Below are 18,463 nucleotides of genomic sequence, written 5' to 3' on the forward strand. Positions count from 1 at the left end.
GATCAAAAGCATTCAGTAAAACTTCATTCAATCAAAATGGAAAGAACAAATACGAAAGAGAAAACTGTTCTCAAAATATACCAAACGAACAAATAAACAAGTCCATTAAGTTTGATTCCTGTGCACAATATAGAACAGCTCGTAAAAACTAATTGGTCAACATGCTTGAGACTATAAACATCCATTTTAATCAGAAAGAGTAGCAAACATTATGCAAAACAAATATTATTTAAGAAAATGTATTTAATTTGGTTCATAATGCATACAAATCTCTACTTTAGTCATAATTTTTAGATTAAAAAATTAACATAACCTTGTTAAGAGGATACAATTAAAACATAGTGGCTTTTTTTACTGTTGCTTTCAGCATGGCTCCATTAACACCCATTGTTTATCTGTACAAATAAAGAGCAGCCTGAGAACTGTCCTAGTTTCTTTGAGAGTTATCAGCTGAAGCTAATGTTTCCTTAGTGAGAAGGCCACTCTAAAAGGGTGCCGTGAACCTGGCCAGTTGCCCTTGCTATTTACACAGACACAAGCCCGATCAGCAGCAAGGGCAACACCAGTTTTGCAGTGGAATCTGAGTGCCCATAAGTGATGTGTCTGAACAGTCTCCGTTATGCTCAATCTGCTCAGCTCAAAATAAAGAGTAGCCTTTCTCCCCAGTAAACAGCAAGCTTCAAATGAGCTTAATCATACATTCTAATGGATGGCAGCCCAATGACGAAGCGAAGCTCCCTTTAAGAGTAACATTTGCTTCCCCCTGTCCTGCTCACCTTCACATCCCAGGCACATGAAAGGACTTAGAAGAAATCACCACTCTGAAGCTCTCCTAGAGAACTAGAGTGTGTTCCCCCACATGCCACCCCCAAGTGTGTACTGTGAACATCTTTCTTTACTTCTGCTTATAAGGAGACTGTTGTGAAAAGATAATGCTTGCAGCACAGCTAACACCTAGGAAACACCCAAAACATATATCCTCCATGACACATCAACTGCAGAACATTCTCTTGAGCCTTGGATGTGGGTACTAGTGACCAGTGTCAGAGGAGAGGTCTTAAATGGTAGGAATAAGGGATTACCCTGAGACAACTAAAACCTGACAGCAGAGTTGAGCCCCATACTATAGCTAGTAAAAACAATTAATTAGGCCAGGTTAAATAACTGAATCATGTTGATTGTTTCACTTCAATTTCTTTTTTTTTTTAAGATTTATCTATTTTGGAGAGAGCACACCTGAGAGGGGGGCAGGGGCAAAAGGAGAGAATCTGAAGCAGACTCCCCACCCAGCACTCTCACGACCCTGAGATCATGACCTGAGCTGAAACCAGGAGTCAGACACTGAACCCACTGAGCCACCCAGCACCCCTGTTTCACTTCAATTTCTTATCACAAGATGATTCTCTTAACAGACAAATCACACCAGGCAGCTTCATCGGACATTTGTACATAAACACAACATCTCTCCCTGATGAAATACATGCACATCAAGGTTGCAGTCTTGTTCCGCATTTAACATCACTGGTTTCATTATGGGAATGAACCCAGTCACCAAAAGAACATTCGTTCGTCAGTAACAATGTTTTTGTGACAATGAAGATACGTCTCAAAAAAAAGTTCTGAGCAAAATGATATATACAGACATGACCTACAATATAGCTTCATTATGATCATCCACAAAAGGTTCTAAAATTATAAATCAGGGGCACCTGGGTGACTCAGTCATTAAGCGTCTGCCTTCGGCTCAGGTCATAATCCCAGGGTCCTGGGATCGAGCCCCGCATCAGGCTCCCTGCTTGGCAGGAAGCCTGCTTCTCCCTCTTCCACTCCCCCTGCTTGTGTTCCCTCTCTCGCTGTATCTCTCTCTGTCAAATAAATAAAATCTTTAAAGAAAATAAAAAATTTAAAAAATAAAATTATAAATCAAACTTACTATTAAGCACCACGGCTAGAGTGCCAAATTCTCAGGTTGCCAAAATCCTCATTTATAAAATAGAGGTAATATCTCTCTTAAAGACTGAATATCAATAAGATAGCATGTCAAAAAAAGTGAATTCAAGATGCATCACAGACCTAAACATAAGCTAAAACCATGAAGCTTTCCAGAAGAAATTTCAGGATTGGGGGGAGGAGGTAGGCAAAGGCCTCCAAAGACACAGAAAGTAATAACCATTTTTTTAAAGGGACACATTAGATTTAATCCTATTTAGAACTTTTGATTATCAAAAGTTCGTTAAAAAAAAACTTGGGGGAAATCATGGCAAAATACAAATCTAAAAAAGAAGGACTGGTATGTAGGCTCTATAAGGAACTCCTACACTCAATAATAAAATGTCCACTGTAGCTTGTTTGTAACAGCCTGCGTTGGAGGGGACAGCTCAATAGCGGAAGAAGAGATGCTGGAAATTTCCCTCCTGTGAAGAATAAAGGGTTAGCAGTTAAGACTGCCTAGAAGACTACTTGAGGGAGAAGACAGGAAATAAAAACTAGACAGATGCCAGGACAGTCTGAACTCATACAAAACACATTGTACACAGCACCAGTCTATGCACATTTAAAAGAAATCTGGATTTAAAGTGGCAGTTTTGTTGTCCTATTACACTGGTTTCAAAAAAGCTTCTACCCAAATTTAATGCTGGAAGCAATTAATTCTTATTTAGGTTTATTCAATTATCCAAATCAAGAAACCTATGTATTTGCATGGAAAATATATTTTACTTAAAAAACTAGATTCATATCATATCACACTTTAGACACTTTCTGTTCTGCCTAAAAATAAACTTTAACGCCTTTACAGCAATAGGCCAAGAAAATAAGGATGTAAAGTAATACAAAATGGTACATGGTTGCCAACAATTATTAAAGTTTTTCAACCATAATCCCTGAACTGTGATTTTATATAATTATACATTTGGTTCTGTCTAGACATGTTCGATTGGTAAAGCATACCACCCTATCCCACAAGCACTGGCAGACCAATACATAATAAACAGTTACCCACTGTAGCATTACAGGACATGAAATTGATAGTTATGTTTTTATGTTTTTAAAATGTAGACGTTCTTGTAACAATAAGAATTTTTGACACTTACTGCAAGGGTGTGTTTTTTTTTTTATGTTTCAAGTTTTTATTTAAATTCCAGTTCACAAATAGTGTCACATCAGTTTCAGAAGTAGAGCTCAGTGATTCATCACTTACATACAGCACCCAGTGCTCATCACAAGTGCTCTCCTTACTGCCCGTCACCCACCTAGCCCACTCCCGCCCACCTCCCCCCCAGCAACCTGCAGTTTGTAAGAGTCTCTCTTATGGTTTTATGGCAAGTTTTTCTACTGCGAATCTAAACATGTTATGAATGTGCACCTGTATTTTGTCACTGGATTTACCCTTCTCTCTGCGATGTGCCCGCGTGTGTACAAGGGGTGCTCTGTTGCTAACCACGCACTGTGCTCTGGCACAGTTACACCACACAGTGACTTGACACGCATTTCACGCAAATTAGCAAAACAAGTATCTAGACTCCAGGGTTCTGTCTCTGTCTCAGAGGAGTGTTAGAACCTGTTTGGACTAAACTGCCAGTTAAAAAAAGGATACCACATGTGAAAGCTAAATAATTCCCTTTTTAGCTGTGAAGGGGGGAGAAAAAACCACACGATTTCTAAGTACCTTTAACACCACAGTAAATGAAAGAGTTTTGACCAGAGTAGCAAAGATGTGAAATCAACAAATATTGTTACATAAAGGATTAGTGATAACTAAAAGTATGTTATTTTAAGCTAAAACAGGGATACATCCTATCACCATAATATGTGAGGAGAGAAGCATAAATACACAGAAAAAAACAGGGAAGAACAATTCAACACAGTAGCTCAGGCACCGAAGCAGGCAGATATGGGGTTCAAATCCCAGCTCGGCCACATATGAGTGATAAGACCTTGCCAAAATCGTTTAGCCTTACAGGTAACATGAAGATGTCGGTCAATATCTCACAGGATGATGTAGAGATATATTATATGAGATCATGGAGGCAAAAGTCTAGCAAATTTCTAAGTACAAATTATTCAATAATGGTTAACTATTATTGTTAGAGTTAACTTAAAATTTCCTCAGTAAGAATTTGGAATTACTAAAAGGCTGTAATGTAAAAGAACCAAATTTCATCACACAAAAAAATGGCAATTAAAGATTTCTAGTTTAGGAATTTTTTTTCCCATTGTCCCAACAACATTGTGGGAAGCCAAGAGAATTTTAAACTTTAAACTAGCAGTAGAGGCAGTAGGAATAAGTTCTCCTTTCCTTCTGGTCCAAAAACTAAGAAAAGGAATGAGGGAAAAAACAAAATCAATCATTTGGAATCAACCATTACAGGCAATCATTCACGGGACCAAACAACGGCACACATACAATCATAGCCAAGGGTAAAACCGTTTCCACGTAAAGTCACAAACCTGCACACTCGGTTCCTCTTGTTTGTAAGCCAGCTTGATGCAGTTACACTACAATGACTTTCTGGGACAGGCTGTGACTAACCAAGCAAGTACCTGTGCACGATAAAAATATGAACTTAGTAAAAAGGCACAACATTCTATTTCATTTAATTCTTCATTTGTGCTCCACTCATGAAGGACCAACAAGTTCTTACTCTGTGGCAGGCTCTGCCAAATATTTACATGATAACAAGGGCAATCCCTGCAGGGAAAGTGCATCTACGAAAAGTGTAAAGAGGCATGGCCCAGGATGTCCTGTCTCACGCAGCACACATTTCCGAACCTCCAGAGTGAAAGGGCAGAAAAAGGTAGTAACTGGGGGTAACGCTAAGCAGACGAGGCCAGAGCCAAAAGTAAAAGGGGCTTTGCCTAATCTTCATCCTAAACATTAATGGTTTACATACCATTTTTGTTGATAGGGTAAATTTCTTAAATTTTATTTACAGTACTCATTTAATTAGCATAATTTATTCAGAGTTATAAAAAGATAAACTCTCTAGAGGCTTTGCCCCCAACCAGATACCAATTTCTAGGTACCCATATTCTCCTTACCCTTCAAGGGTAGTTCCAAGACAACCTTCTCCAGAGACCATTTCTTGATAGGCTTCAGCTGAAAGTTGTCTTTTGCTATGAATGCCTGTGGCACTTTGCCCGCAATGAACTATCTCCTACCAGTTTCCCTTTCTACCTCATATTAAGGTTGCCTTCCTACACATCCATAAAAAACTCTGGTTCCTTGGGAGCAGATTCATATATGATTTACCTAGGACAAAGAGCCCTGCAGGAGCTGCAGGGTTCAAAATAAACATTAACAAACGTATGCTTTTGTTCCTTTAAGATTGAAGCTCAACCATAAATTTCCCTAACTTCACCACCGCCGCTGGTGATATTATATTTACTGAAAAATGTGTCTTTAATCAGGATGATTGCTTGAAAACCTTGACACAGTATGAGAAAGAATGAAGCTAGAAGAACAACTCTCTCCATAAAATATCCTACCTGGCCTTCAACTGAGATTTAAACACTACCACTCCATTTTTATACATTACTGGTGCCCCCAGGACATCTAAAGAATCGACAGAGTTGTTCAAGTTAAACCAAAGGCCCTAAATACTATAATTTTCCATCACATAATCGTAAAATCAGAGTTAGGAAATTTCCACTCACCCTCAATCATGATGTGGCCTCCATTAGACTTTTTCAACCTCAACTTCCTCACATCTGAAATAAGTATAACATTCCCTGTCTCGCACTATTGGTGAGGGTTAAATGAGAAAACACGGATGACGATGCCTGGCATCCAGCCTGGCTACACAAGACTTGCTCAATATCAGTGTTACTTCAAGATGGCAGGCCGAAGTTCTACCTTGAAGTCTCTCTATTCTAAGACCAGTAATTTGATGACTCAAGGATCTCTTAGTTTCATAATCCAAAAAAAATTAATACCAAAAGCTAGGAACTGGATGCTAGTTCTAAGAGCTAGGAAGGATTACCATTCTTCTCCAAATATTCCATGTAGCAATTAGACCCAGCCTTAAGTCCCAAATGCACTTTCCCCCTGCATTAAATTTACTTGCAATTTTCTACTGTGGAGTAAGATTCTTTTAAAAGTTACTCTGAATAAAATAGGATGAGTCATTCTTAATATACTGGTCTAAAGAAAATCAGTGCACTAAAGCCACAAAGTTTTTCTTTTTGGATTTCTTAAATTGAATTCTTTGGCCAACATTTTAATCAGTCATGATGTGAAATGAATAGGTAACTTGAAATATTTCACAATTTCAAACATTCACTCAATACAGAATAGAAAACAGATCCAATAAATTGGATCATCAAGCAGCAAAATTTGGATGCATGACAAGTTGTATCTATTAGGGATTGCCCCACTTAAATGATGCAGCAGAATCAATGTTGGGTCTAGAAATTAAAGAACCTGGAGTACATACAACACACCCTCAGTGCCAGAGGAAGATCACAGGTTCTGTTCCTGTTGAAATGAAGCTGATTAGCCCAAGATTTAGTAACATAAGATTTCCTCAGAAGGGAACTGATTCAAATCAAAGTGCAATTTTCTCCCTAGTCCTCAGGAAAACGCAATCTAAACAACAATGGATACCAGTCCATACGCACTAGAATGGCTAAAAGTAAAAACCAAAAAATAAGTGTTGGTGAAGATGTGGAGCCATTGGAACTCTCCAACACTGTTAGCAACAGTGAACTGGTACAACTACATTAAGAGGTTCTGTGTTATTTCCTAAAAATGAGCAAACACATATCCAACCTCAGTAACCCACTCCTAGGTACAGATGCCCAACAGACGTGTACACGTAGGTACCCCAAAAACAAATACAGCGAGGCTCATAACAGCACTGCATTTTATAATAGCAAAAATAGAAACACACACACACACACACACACACACACACACACACACACACACACACACATATCAAACCAGAAACAAAACAAAAAAAAACAGATGTTCAGTAGTAAATAAATAAATTGCAGTATAGTTACATGTCAGAATACTACATGGGGAGAGCAGAGCTGTTATACCCACAAATATAATATTGAGCAAAAGAAGCCAGACTAAGCAGTATATTGCCGCATTATTCCATTTTTATAAAGTTCAAAATCAGACACATCTAGCCCATGGTTACTTTTCCTTTTATTGGGGTGAGGAAGGGTAATGAAATGGGAGAAAATATGAGGGAGCTTCTGGAATTTGATAATATTCTAATTCTAATTTTCTAATATTCTAATTTTTAATTTAGGTAATGGTTATACATGTGTGCTGAGTTTGCAAACGTTGATCAATGGTCAAATGCTTAGTCTGTGTGCTTTTCTATATGCATATTACACTTTTTATTTATAAGAAAAAATCAGGTATTCATGAGTGCATGTATCTATGTATTTTATGTAAGCATAAAAATACACAAATATATTTGGAAAAATAGAGTGTTTTTTCTTCATAAAGTTGGCATTGTGTACAATTCCTAACATGCATTTTTCTCTTATTACACCATGATTATTTTCCCTTCTCTCAAATATTTTAGGATGTGAATTTTTATGGATGCATTGTTGTATATACAGTATTGAATACAGCCATAAATTACTGCACATCATTTCCAAATGTCCGCCTTCATAAGCAGTGTTGCCGTGAATGCCATGGTACAGATACGTTGTACGTGTTCTCTACTTCATGAAGACAAATTCCTAGAAATAAATCCCCAGGGCCAAAGTATACATTCAAATATGCTAAAAGTGTACAAGAACTCTGGAAATTTTTTCATTAATATTGTTTAAGAAATCTTAGTAATCATTAGTTTACACTTCACTACATGAAAAACTTAGCTATCCAGAATAAATAATTTCTCTAAGGTTTTGCTTAGTTAATAGCCTCTCCTTACAAAGATTTTAGAGCATTTCACATAAATGGGTACAAAGTCTTGGAGAAAATACTCTCTCTCTGTATGTGGGTACCCTGAGAAATAAATCTACTGACATCAGTACAGGACTGACCAAAAAATCCATAAAGTCCCCAAACAGAAATATAATAGAATATAAAACCAAATAAGAAGTGGTATATATGTATTTTATATTACATGTATATGAAAAAATTATATAAGGGTATTTAACAAAACGTTAAAATACATTGCTAGGTTTAGGCCTTGGGTGATTTTTACTTCATTCTTTGATTTTTACCTTATTTTTTAAGTTTTCTTTTATTGCTTACGTTATTTACAGTGAACACATATCGTTAAGATTAAAAAATAAGCTTAAGATCTGAGAGAAATACGGTCCCCTGATAAAAATAAGACAACAGACGTCTTCTTCCCTGTCCGCGAAACAAATTAAATTGGCGAAAGAAAACTTTCTCAGTTTTAAGATTCTCTCCCATATACTTTTCATCAATCTTCTGGCATCTGACAGAGGGTTTTTCAACAAAGCATATACAGCAGAACAAGGAAGGAAAGGCGAGCAGCAGGAAACTGGCACCCCCACAAAGACACAAAAAAGTCATGCTCAGTTGAGACAGCTCTCCACCTCACCTTCAAACCTGAGCCAGCCAGTGCTTCTGACTTGACTTCACATACATGGTCATTTTCTACTAATAAAGTCATTCACAGTTCCTAAGATGGAACTGATATATTGGTATTTCCTGGTTTGCTATTAAAATCACCGTGACGGGGTGCCTGCGTGGCTCAGGGCGTTGGGCATCTGCCTTTGGCTCAGGTCGCGATCTCGGGGTCCTGGGATCAAGCCCCGCATCGGGCTCCCTGCTCAGCGGGAGGCCGGCTTCTCCCTCTCCCATTCCCCCTGCTTATGTTCCCTCCCTCGCTGTCTCTCTCTCTCTCTTTCAAATAAATGAATGAATAAAATCTTAAAAAAAAAAAAAATCACCGTGACTTCCAGGTACTCTATATCTGAACAAAAATAAGGACCTAGAGACTTTCCTGTTCCCAGAAGTGTAGCCTCAGGTCTAATGTTCATTATACCCTAGAGACCCACAAAGGTTAAATTCTACTCCCTAGGAACATAGGAGTAAGTTACTTACCAGGTAGAATTTTAGCCATTATCTCAATTACCCTTCCTTAAGAGAACTAACTTCCATTTGTTCAGAGACAAAAACAAAAGCCAAGTTGAGTTTTCTCTTCCAGCCAATCAAATCATCCACAATGAGTTACAGAATTGAAACCACAATTAGAATCTAAATTTCCTGATTCCTTCCTGCAAGGTAGTGTCTTGCTTACTAAGGGCAATTTAAAACAGGGCTTTAGCAAACCAAAGAAGATCAAAACCCCAGGATCAAAACAGCAGCAGCTTTGTTGGGGTCCCTTTGGCTTCAACCACGGAGAAAGTCACTCAATCTTGACTCCACCAGAAACACTCCTACCTTGGAATAGGCTGACTCAAAGAGTAAACACCCCACGGATAGTACTAGCCTGTTCTCCCATCCTAACAACAAACAAGACAAGTAAACAGCCACAATGTGTTGTCACTTTTTTTTTTTTTTTTACAATTGGATTTTAAATGCAGGCTATTATGAAGAGTCTCCTGGCTACAGTTCAAAGGAAACAGAACATCCTAATGCAAAAACATTTTCAACTTCCCGAATTCCACTTCTTTCAGCCAATTTTGGAAAGTTCTCTTTATCTCAACTAGAAAATTCATGTTATACTTGTTTTAAATGTTCAACTCTTCAAAATACAGAATTCCAGTGGCTAGAGTTAGCACAAAGGCCATTTCAAGTGTGTCAATACCTCAGAACACAACCAGTCCCAGGGAGACGTGCCCCTGGGGCAATGGGGGACAAGGAAGCAGATGGCTGGAGTATTAGGCCCTCTGGGTTCAATATATCACCAATCTATGCAGATTAAGCATGATGATTTGATTAACCAGGTGATCAATGAGATGACAGAAAGCAAAACTGGTATCAAGTCCTAAACCCCAGAATACAGTCACACCATACACACCATATACATATTGTTAAGATTAAAAAATAGGCTTAAGATCTGAGAGAAATACGGTCCACACATTGGAAGGATCACTCAGCAGGAGTATCAGCAAGGTGCTAAGTTTGGACCAAGCCCTGGGGCTATAGCAGCCAGTAAGACACATCCACTGCCCTCGATGAACTCAATGGATAATGAAGATGAGACATATAAGTAGAAATAACTGGATACACGCTCTAATCATCATAACTACTATCACTTACTGAGAGCTTAGAACCTGCTTAGAATTTCACATATTTTCATTTGAGATTCGCAATAATTATCACCTAAGTGTTACAAACCTTGGGCAATTTCCTTATCCTCTCTGTACCTCAGTTTCTTTATCTCTAAAAAGAAGGTGACACCTACTCCCTGGGAGTGAGGTGAGAATCAATACACGTAAAAGCACACAGAACACTGCCTGGCACGTGGCAACTGATCAATAAAAGTCAGCTCTGATTCTTATTATAATCACCAGTGTGGCTGCTGTTATTATCAGTGGAAAGGTAACCAAGTAAAAAAGGAAAGAGCACAAAGAGAAAGAAGAATGGCAGTTGCCATGCGTAGTCAAAGGGCATTAGACAAACCCCTCTGCTTCCTCACGTGTAAAATGGGCCGAGGCTACCTGCTGCACCCTCCTCCTCCTCCCAGGGCTGTCCTGCGGGCCGCAAGAAAGCACCTTTAGCCAGAGAACGCAAAGCTAGTGTCATACGCACTCTGTCACTGACCAAGGGGCCTCCACACACCTTGGAGAAAAAGGAACTTCCACAATGAGGCCTAAGTCAAATAACTATGGGCATAAAATGAATATTCTGGACATCACTCTAATGAAGAAAAAAAAAATTAAGAGCATGGTAAACTCTCCACTACCTGGTGACACCAAATACCATCCCTGGAGCCTTGCACTGGCAGAATAGTCAGAACTCTGAGGAAAGTATTTGACGTCACTCTTTTTTTTTTTTTTTTATGTCAATTTTAAAGGCAATCCCCAAGTGCTGAGAAAGCTGACTACACCACAGCACCGCAGGCTCACTGGGGGCACCGCAAGGCACCACGGTGCAGAGGATCTAAGCTGCATTTTATCTCAGCTGTGAACTTCTGAACAAAGTGATTTTCAAGCTTTATTCTTTATTTCATTACGTCTTACAAAGTTTCCTTTCACTACGATATTAATTGTAAAAGTTAACAGAAGGTGAAGTTTCTAATTCTGGCTTCCACAACTTCAAACACACATACACAAAAGCTTCTGGCACCATTTTCATCTTGTGCTCAGTTTTGTAAGCTCACAAACCCCAAAGAGACGACCCTAGTCCTGTGAAATTTTCTAAATACATGCCATCTCTATCTGTAGGATCTACTCAGCTCATTGACTGGCAAATGCTCTTTCAGATATCATTTGAATATTTTAATTAAGAAAATATCCATATGAGAACATAAATGGGGATTTCTTTTCTTGTCCCCTTCTATTTTCCAAATTATCTAAAATTAGCACCCATGACTTACCTAATCAACAAAGAGGAAGTCTTTAAAACAGACAAAAAGGCACAGAAAACTATTTGATTTCAACTGAAAATTCTCGTAAGTTACCTGATACCTATTTTAGTTATTTTGTTTGGCACAACAACTACAATAACTGGGAGGGAAAATGTGTTTTGCAATAGAAATTCAGATAAGAAATATCTGTCATCAACAGATGTCAGAGATTTTTACACTCATCAGTGTTTTACATTAAAGTAAGAGATAATTATACTAATATTAGTATCAAATGCATATCTCCATATAGCACATACGCGTTTAGTTGATTAACCACCAGCACAACCAATCAGAGAGAGACTGTCAGTCTCTCCCATTCACAGCTGAGTATGGACAGATTCAGCCAGGCTAAAACCTAATTTGGTTTTAAAACAAATTTCCCAAGAAAGAAACAGTAATCAGTGTAGATAAACAGGATTCAGCTTCAGCTTCAGGCTGATAATTTCTCTCCTCTCATCTCAAGAAAACAAGAGATAAGGGAAAACTTTTTATCTTCCTTAATACATAGGGTAGGCAATGATCAACAAATATTTTCTCCAAAGGGGCGGAAGACTGTAACTTGATTCTAATCCTAGACTCTCATCAAAGCACCAGGCAACTGAGAATCCTCTACGTATCAGGGAACATGGAGGAGGTCACACTTTTTAAAGAACAGAGTTTCTCTAACCTACCTCCCACCCCCGCCCCCCGCATTCGGCCCCCGCATTCAGACATCAGAAGTCAAAAGTTCCTACTCATATTTTCAGCTTGGTACACAGATTTTCTTTCTAACCTTGGAATAAATAAAAACTATCAATGAAGCAATGAGATTGTATGTTGCCTTCCACTAGCCATCATTATTTCATATGAACAAGTTTTCTCTCCCCAAGTAGAATATGAACCCATTTTTAAAGTTCCCATCACAAGTATTTTATACTTAAATCTGGCATCCACTAGCTTTCGCTCAGCCTTCTAACTCTGGGCGCCAACAGGCCCTGGGGTGGAGGTGCCTCCATGTTTAGAACTGGCTCTTACGGGCACAGAACAAGTGTAGGCAGCTCCCCATTCCAGGCTTTAGTGGCAAGGACCATCATCACCTTCTTCAAAGTCTCCCAAAGCTACGGGCATCGTTCACAATCCCCTCACATTATAGAAACTCTGTAACTCGACAGCATGTGGGGGTAAAGTCTAGAGTCGCGAAGAAGGAGCTGGCGGCACACACCTCCAGGGTCTGGCTCAACGATGCCTAATGTCAATACCCTTCTCCAGGAACCAGAGAAAACGAGGTCAGCCTTGTTTCTCACAGTCTGGCACAGTACATGGACCAAGGGCGAAAAAAAAAAAAAAAATCACATCTCCTTATCTCCCAGGATGAGTCAAAGAAATACCAACCTGGGAACAGTGGATGGGAAACAGTCTCAGGCACTGAGAAGCTTGGGGCATATTCTTTCCCCATTCTAAGAACTACACTCAGGAGAGTCTGGGACTTTTTTTAGACTTATGTCTTCTGAAGTTGCTCTGATTTCAAAACATTTTCCTATAACCCCAAGGAAAAGTACTAAATGGCACACTTCAGAATGAATTCTAATTTGATGGAGAGTTCTATACTAGTCCCACTGAAGTAAATGAAGTCATTCTTTGTGTCCACAGAGGGCTGAAAAGGGCCATAGCTCCCCACCATTTGTAAAGGCTCTGGACACCTAACAGGAGCCCATGGGTATTACTTTCAGAAACATGAATTACCTGGCTCTGTCCCTGATGCACCTGGCTAAGTATACGCAGAAACTAGAGCCCCAGTTCAGAGTATCTGCACACACACACACACACACACACACACACACACACACATACACACAAAACCAGAACTTTGTAACACCACTGACATCTAACCTTCAAAAATGTCTTGTTCTGTTTTGTTTTAATGACTATAATAGGATTGCCTGGACAGGAACTGATAACCAAAGGAAAATATGTCCAAGACTGTCTGGATTTCACGTTATTTATCTCCTGTGGGTCCAAGAGATAAAAAGTGTAACTCTAGGCTCTTCTTTTCCCTCCCACCTAGCCAGGTGCCAAGAGATGGACTCCTAGAGCTCATGGGTTGGGGGAGGGGGTCTTATTTTCTGCCGCAGGAGGACAAGAGTGAGTCATCATTGGGACAGTGTGGCACTACTGCATGGAAGTGCTCCCTCTTGACCCCCTTTCCTTTCTAAGACAGGGGTTGCTGCAACTGTAACTACAGATATATGTATGTGCCATTTAATATTTTGAGCTCAGTTTGGTCTTAAAAATCTAAATTCTACATAGAAATTATTCTACTTACCCTGCTTAGCATAACAAGATTGTAACCATCAGGAAAAATCATTGAGTCTTAATAGAGAGTCCCAAGGAAGGGCTCCTGCAAGTATATTTGTTGGTCTTCCAAGGGTTCTGTTGCATAAATCACCTCAAGTATATTAAATATCGGCAACATCCTCTGTGTCACTTTGGCATGTGGCTTCTGTTTGAAAATCAATTTCATCTTTACTCATTCAAAAGCTCATCAGAAGGATTACAAAAAACTACAACAAGTATAAAAAAGTAAAATTCTTTATCAATGATTAAATTTGACCAGTTTTCAAAACTGATATACTGATTAGCCTAAAAGATAATGTCCTTATAAAGAATATTAAAAACAGGGGTGCCTGGGTGGCTCAGTTGGTTAAGCATCCAACCCTTGATTTTGAATCAGGTCATGATCTCATGGGTCATGAGATGGAGCCCCGCATCCAGCTCCACTCTCAGCAGGGAGTCTGCTTGAAGATTCTCTCCCTCTGCCCCTCACACCACTCACGCTCTCCCTCCCTCTCTCTCTCTCAAATAAATAAATCTTAAAAAAAAAAAAGGTATTGACAACAGCAGACAGCATCCAGAATACCACTAAGGCCTTATGTATAATGTTATCAATTACCTCCATCACACTAGATATTGGGCTGCAAAATTATAAAACAAAATTATGAAAGTCTAAATATTTTCAGAGACAGAACGACCACTGTGAAATTTCTTACAGTATAAAAATCAAATCTCAGGATTTTTTACTATAAACTGGCTCCCAGATGAATGATGTCCCAAGGATATTCCAACAATCTCTTCAGTGGGCAACATGCAATATTATGATGCTATATCATCTAGAAGAAAATGTAAGGAGTCAGAGAAACAAAGGCTCTATTAGGATGATCGAATCTTCAAATAATCACCTTTTCCTCGTATTTTGCTATCACTCTATCAGAAAACAAGTCACTTAATATTTATACACATTTATTTCAACTTTCCATTAAATGTTAATAACATTTTTCCATAATTAATTACTAGAATTACAAAAATAAATTCCAAGTTGCCAGGGATAAAAAAATCTTATTACTGTTCCGTGCTTTGGCAAACCTTGTAGTTGCATCTACACTGTGGGCTCTGAGCCAAGTAGAATGAAATTCTGGCTAGAAAGGAGATGTATTAATTTAGAGTAGTGACCCTACTCTAAATGGGATAGCATGCCAGTAATACACCTTCTGTAGTTTTTAAATTAGCCTACAGGATTTGGTATTTTTAGTTGCTCCTGTTCTATTTGGTTATTTTCTCTTAAAAGAATTTTAAAGTGTTATTAACATTCTGAAACAACGTATCAAAAGGTATTTAAAAATCTTTATCTCTAACAGAACCTCTAGAATGGGGAGAAGAGCATCTGAATTAAAAACACAACCAGTTTTTCCATCAACTACAATAGCTACTCCACAGGAACAATTACCCCAGATTCCCACAACTTTCACTCAACAAGCATGTGTGCAGACTCACTGTGTCCCACACACACTCCCTTCAGCCCCGGAGAGACAATGCTGAAAAGACGAACACAGCACCCAGCCGCCGGAGTTGCATAGACAGCATCCTTCTGCGCCACCACCACCTCTGGGCTCAAAGAGAAAATGTGCAACACATCTTTTCCTTCCAATGATTACCAACAAATGAGAAATTTTTTATTAAGAGGGATAAAATTATAATCCTCTCCAAATAGCAGTATGGTGGCTGTCTTTTTATAAATAATTTGGCTGGCTAAAAGTTCAAGCAGAATGCTTTGGGAATTTCTGGCCAATGATTCAAGGACAGTGGCCACCAGAGGTCTGGCTGGAGCTGGCTCTCTCCTGGGACAAAGGAAGCCAGCCCAGGAAAGGCCACACAGAGCTGCTGTCTAACTGCTTACCAGCCTATATGCCATGGGAAAACGTCCCCCTGCAGGACCTTGGATCTGAAATGGGCCCATAAATAACCTCCATCTGGGGCAGACTTAGTGGCTATATATATAAAATAAGTCATAGACATTCCACTATTCAAATAGATCTACACCAATACCATGTTTCCACACATCTCACAGCCATGAACTCACCAGGCTGACAAGATTCTGAAAATTCATATAATCAGAATTATAGTCCACAAAACAACTAGCTTTCATGATCTTTCCTAGAGAGTAAACCTTCTATTTTTTTCCTACTGAATCTTAACTTTCCTTGCCCCATCTTTTAAAAAATTTAGAAATAATTTCAATTTCATTCAAAGATATAAATAAGTTAAAAAATTAAATGTCAATATGAAAAAGAAATCCTATCGGCCACCTTCACCTGCCCAAAACCATCAAGGGTTTCTCAATAACTAGATAAAAAGGGTCCAAATTCTCTAACTAGACACTCCAAGTCCTAGACGAGTGAGTTTCAAACTGATTTTTCAATTCATTTCCCCCATCCCACTCCACCAGTCAATTCCAGGCAAACTGTGAACTATCCTCTCGTACATAACACACCCGTCACTTTACTTCTTTCCACACCTTCTCTCATATATTCCATCTGCATTCAGTGCCCACTGATAAACTGCCTATTAATTACAAATTACATGCACCCTATTGTCCTAATTGAAGGGCCACCTCTTCCCCAAGCCTCTGTTAGTGCCCCTTCTGCTGAATTTCCACAGGGTGGGCTCTCTACCTGGAAAGGTATGTGCTTTGGGAAAAAACATCATTGAAATCTCAACTCTGCCGCATACAAGTTGCGCCGTGAGCAGGGACTTGCCTCAATCTGAACAACACAGGGGGTTACAAGAACGACTCTGTAAGGTTTAGGGGTTTCTGGGCAACACTGCTACCATGGGTTCAAGTCTCAATGCTAACAACTGCGGACGGACTGACCCTGCAAAAGGAACTGACCCACCACAAGTCTTAGCTTTCTCACTGGTCAACCGGGAGGAGCTCCCACTATCTGGTGGAATAACAAGTGTCAAGAAGCCACTGCACAGCTCGGACTCCCATGCCCAGGGCCCCGGCGCCCCCACCGTCCTCAGGGTTAGCAGCCCTGCTCTCTTGGGGCTCCCACCACACCCTGTGCTCCCTTCTGTCACAGTATCACATGGGAGTCACCTGTCTCCTCCATCCAGTGGCACATTTACAGCCCAAGTCTAGACTGTCTGGCACTCTGATAAATACATAAACTAGAAAGTATTTTTAGGTGTGAAGTGCTTCATAGGTATAAGGCGAAGCACACCCATAAAAATGGGGACCCTGAGAGATTCTGAGGCGAAGAAACAAAGGAAAACACCTGTTGAGATGCTGCTTATTCTTTCAGACCCAATTCAAATTGTAATACTTGTGACTTATTAGACAGCGGCTGCCTCTAGGAAGGCCTCTGGGGCTTCCCCAGCAAGGGCGCTTAACTTTGCAGTGACCACCACAGTGCATCAGTTCATCTCCAACACAAAGCACCACACTCTCCTCTATATACTTTTCTTTTCTAATCATCTTACTCCCCTGATCTGAAGCTCAAGGAGAACAAGGCCTTATGGGACTGGCCTTCCTTTCCAGCCCCTCCTCCCTACCACAGAAAGGGGAATTAAATGAATTAAAAAGCTAAAGCTTCTAGAACTACATCATCCAAATCATGAGGTAATCTAACATCGCATGATTGCTCTGCCAAGTGATTCATCAGCTCTAAGACCCCAAAGTCAAGGTCTGAATAGATCTAGACAACATTCTACCACCTACAGGAGGAATTCAACAAAATCTCTCAAAATCAAAAGAAAAGCTTTTCCCTGAGTAAGGTTTTCATTCATGGTTAAAAGAATCAGAAACAACAGAAAACAGCGAACCGAAACAAAAATGTCAGGGAGGAAAACTCTGTCCTTTTGAACTTTCTGATGTTCATGATACTTTAATATTCTTCTCTCCTCAAGCCAAATACTTTTCTTAGAAAAACGAATCAATGCTTTACATTCCATATTCATTAGTTATAAAAATAAACTAGCATACACAATGGTAGAGCTTTTTTAAATTATTGATTAATCAGATTAATGAAAGTTGACTTATAAAATATATTTTGAACTCGCTATTTTCCAATGTGGGTATCACTTCATTAAAACATCTGTTTTCTATCTCTGACATTTCAGAATCAGCAAACCTGTAACAAACACTGAATGTGCCCCCCCACTTCTGGTGAGGGGTAATGGTAGTGAGGAAGGAGGGAAGGTCGTGATTCCGGAATTAAATATTGACTTCCCCTCTCCTTGTCTGTGGCACATTCCGGGACAGTGTAAAAAGAAACAGAAGCTTGAATTTCATTCTGAGCTCCCTGAAGCGTGAGGAGCCAACTGCAAAAACAAACTCGTCGGGCAAACTGGCGTTCCTTTGTGTTGCCCTGTCCTCTGTGAAGTCTGCCTGGGAGAGGACCCCCCCAACCTTTGTTAGGATGCCAGAGGTGAGCTTTGGAAATGCTCTCCCCAAGCTAAAATCAAGTTTGTTCATCCAATCCAAGAACAGTGAGCAGGGAAGCCAAAAGGGGGGAAACCCTGCTCTCCTAGGATTTTTGTATCAATTCCAAGAACTTTCCTTCTCTCACTGCCAGAAGCACCCATCAATTCCCATAGTAACCAGCCCACGGCTTTCCAACTGGTCCAAAAGG

At 39.5% G+C, this 18,463-nt stretch overlaps 1 protein-coding gene across 24 annotated transcripts in view; it reads right to left on the reverse strand.

Moving 5' to 3' along the window:
• SIPA1L1 (signal induced proliferation associated 1 like 1) overlaps positions 1-18,463 on the reverse strand; it is a 466,784-nt gene that overhangs the window by 248,601 nt on the left and 199,720 nt on the right. For 19 of the 24 annotated variants that reach the window (XM_088024540.1, XM_028087081.2, XM_088024541.1 and 16 more), the window contains one exon: positions 4,450-4,542. The exons of the other annotated variants lie outside the window; for them this stretch is intronic. The gene's annotated coding sequence lies outside the window, so the exon portion shown is untranslated. The remainder of the gene's footprint in view (positions 1-4,449; positions 4,543-18,463) is intronic. 24 annotated transcript variants of the gene reach the window in all.

The sequence above is a fragment of the Eumetopias jubatus genome, unplaced genomic scaffold, assembly GCF_037043125.1.
Source record: "Eumetopias jubatus isolate StellerSeaLion01/CBP00866 unplaced genomic scaffold, mEumJub1_p1.0 scaffold_7, whole genome shotgun sequence".
Classification (NCBI taxonomy): Eukaryota; Metazoa; Chordata; class Mammalia; order Carnivora; family Otariidae; genus Eumetopias; species Eumetopias jubatus.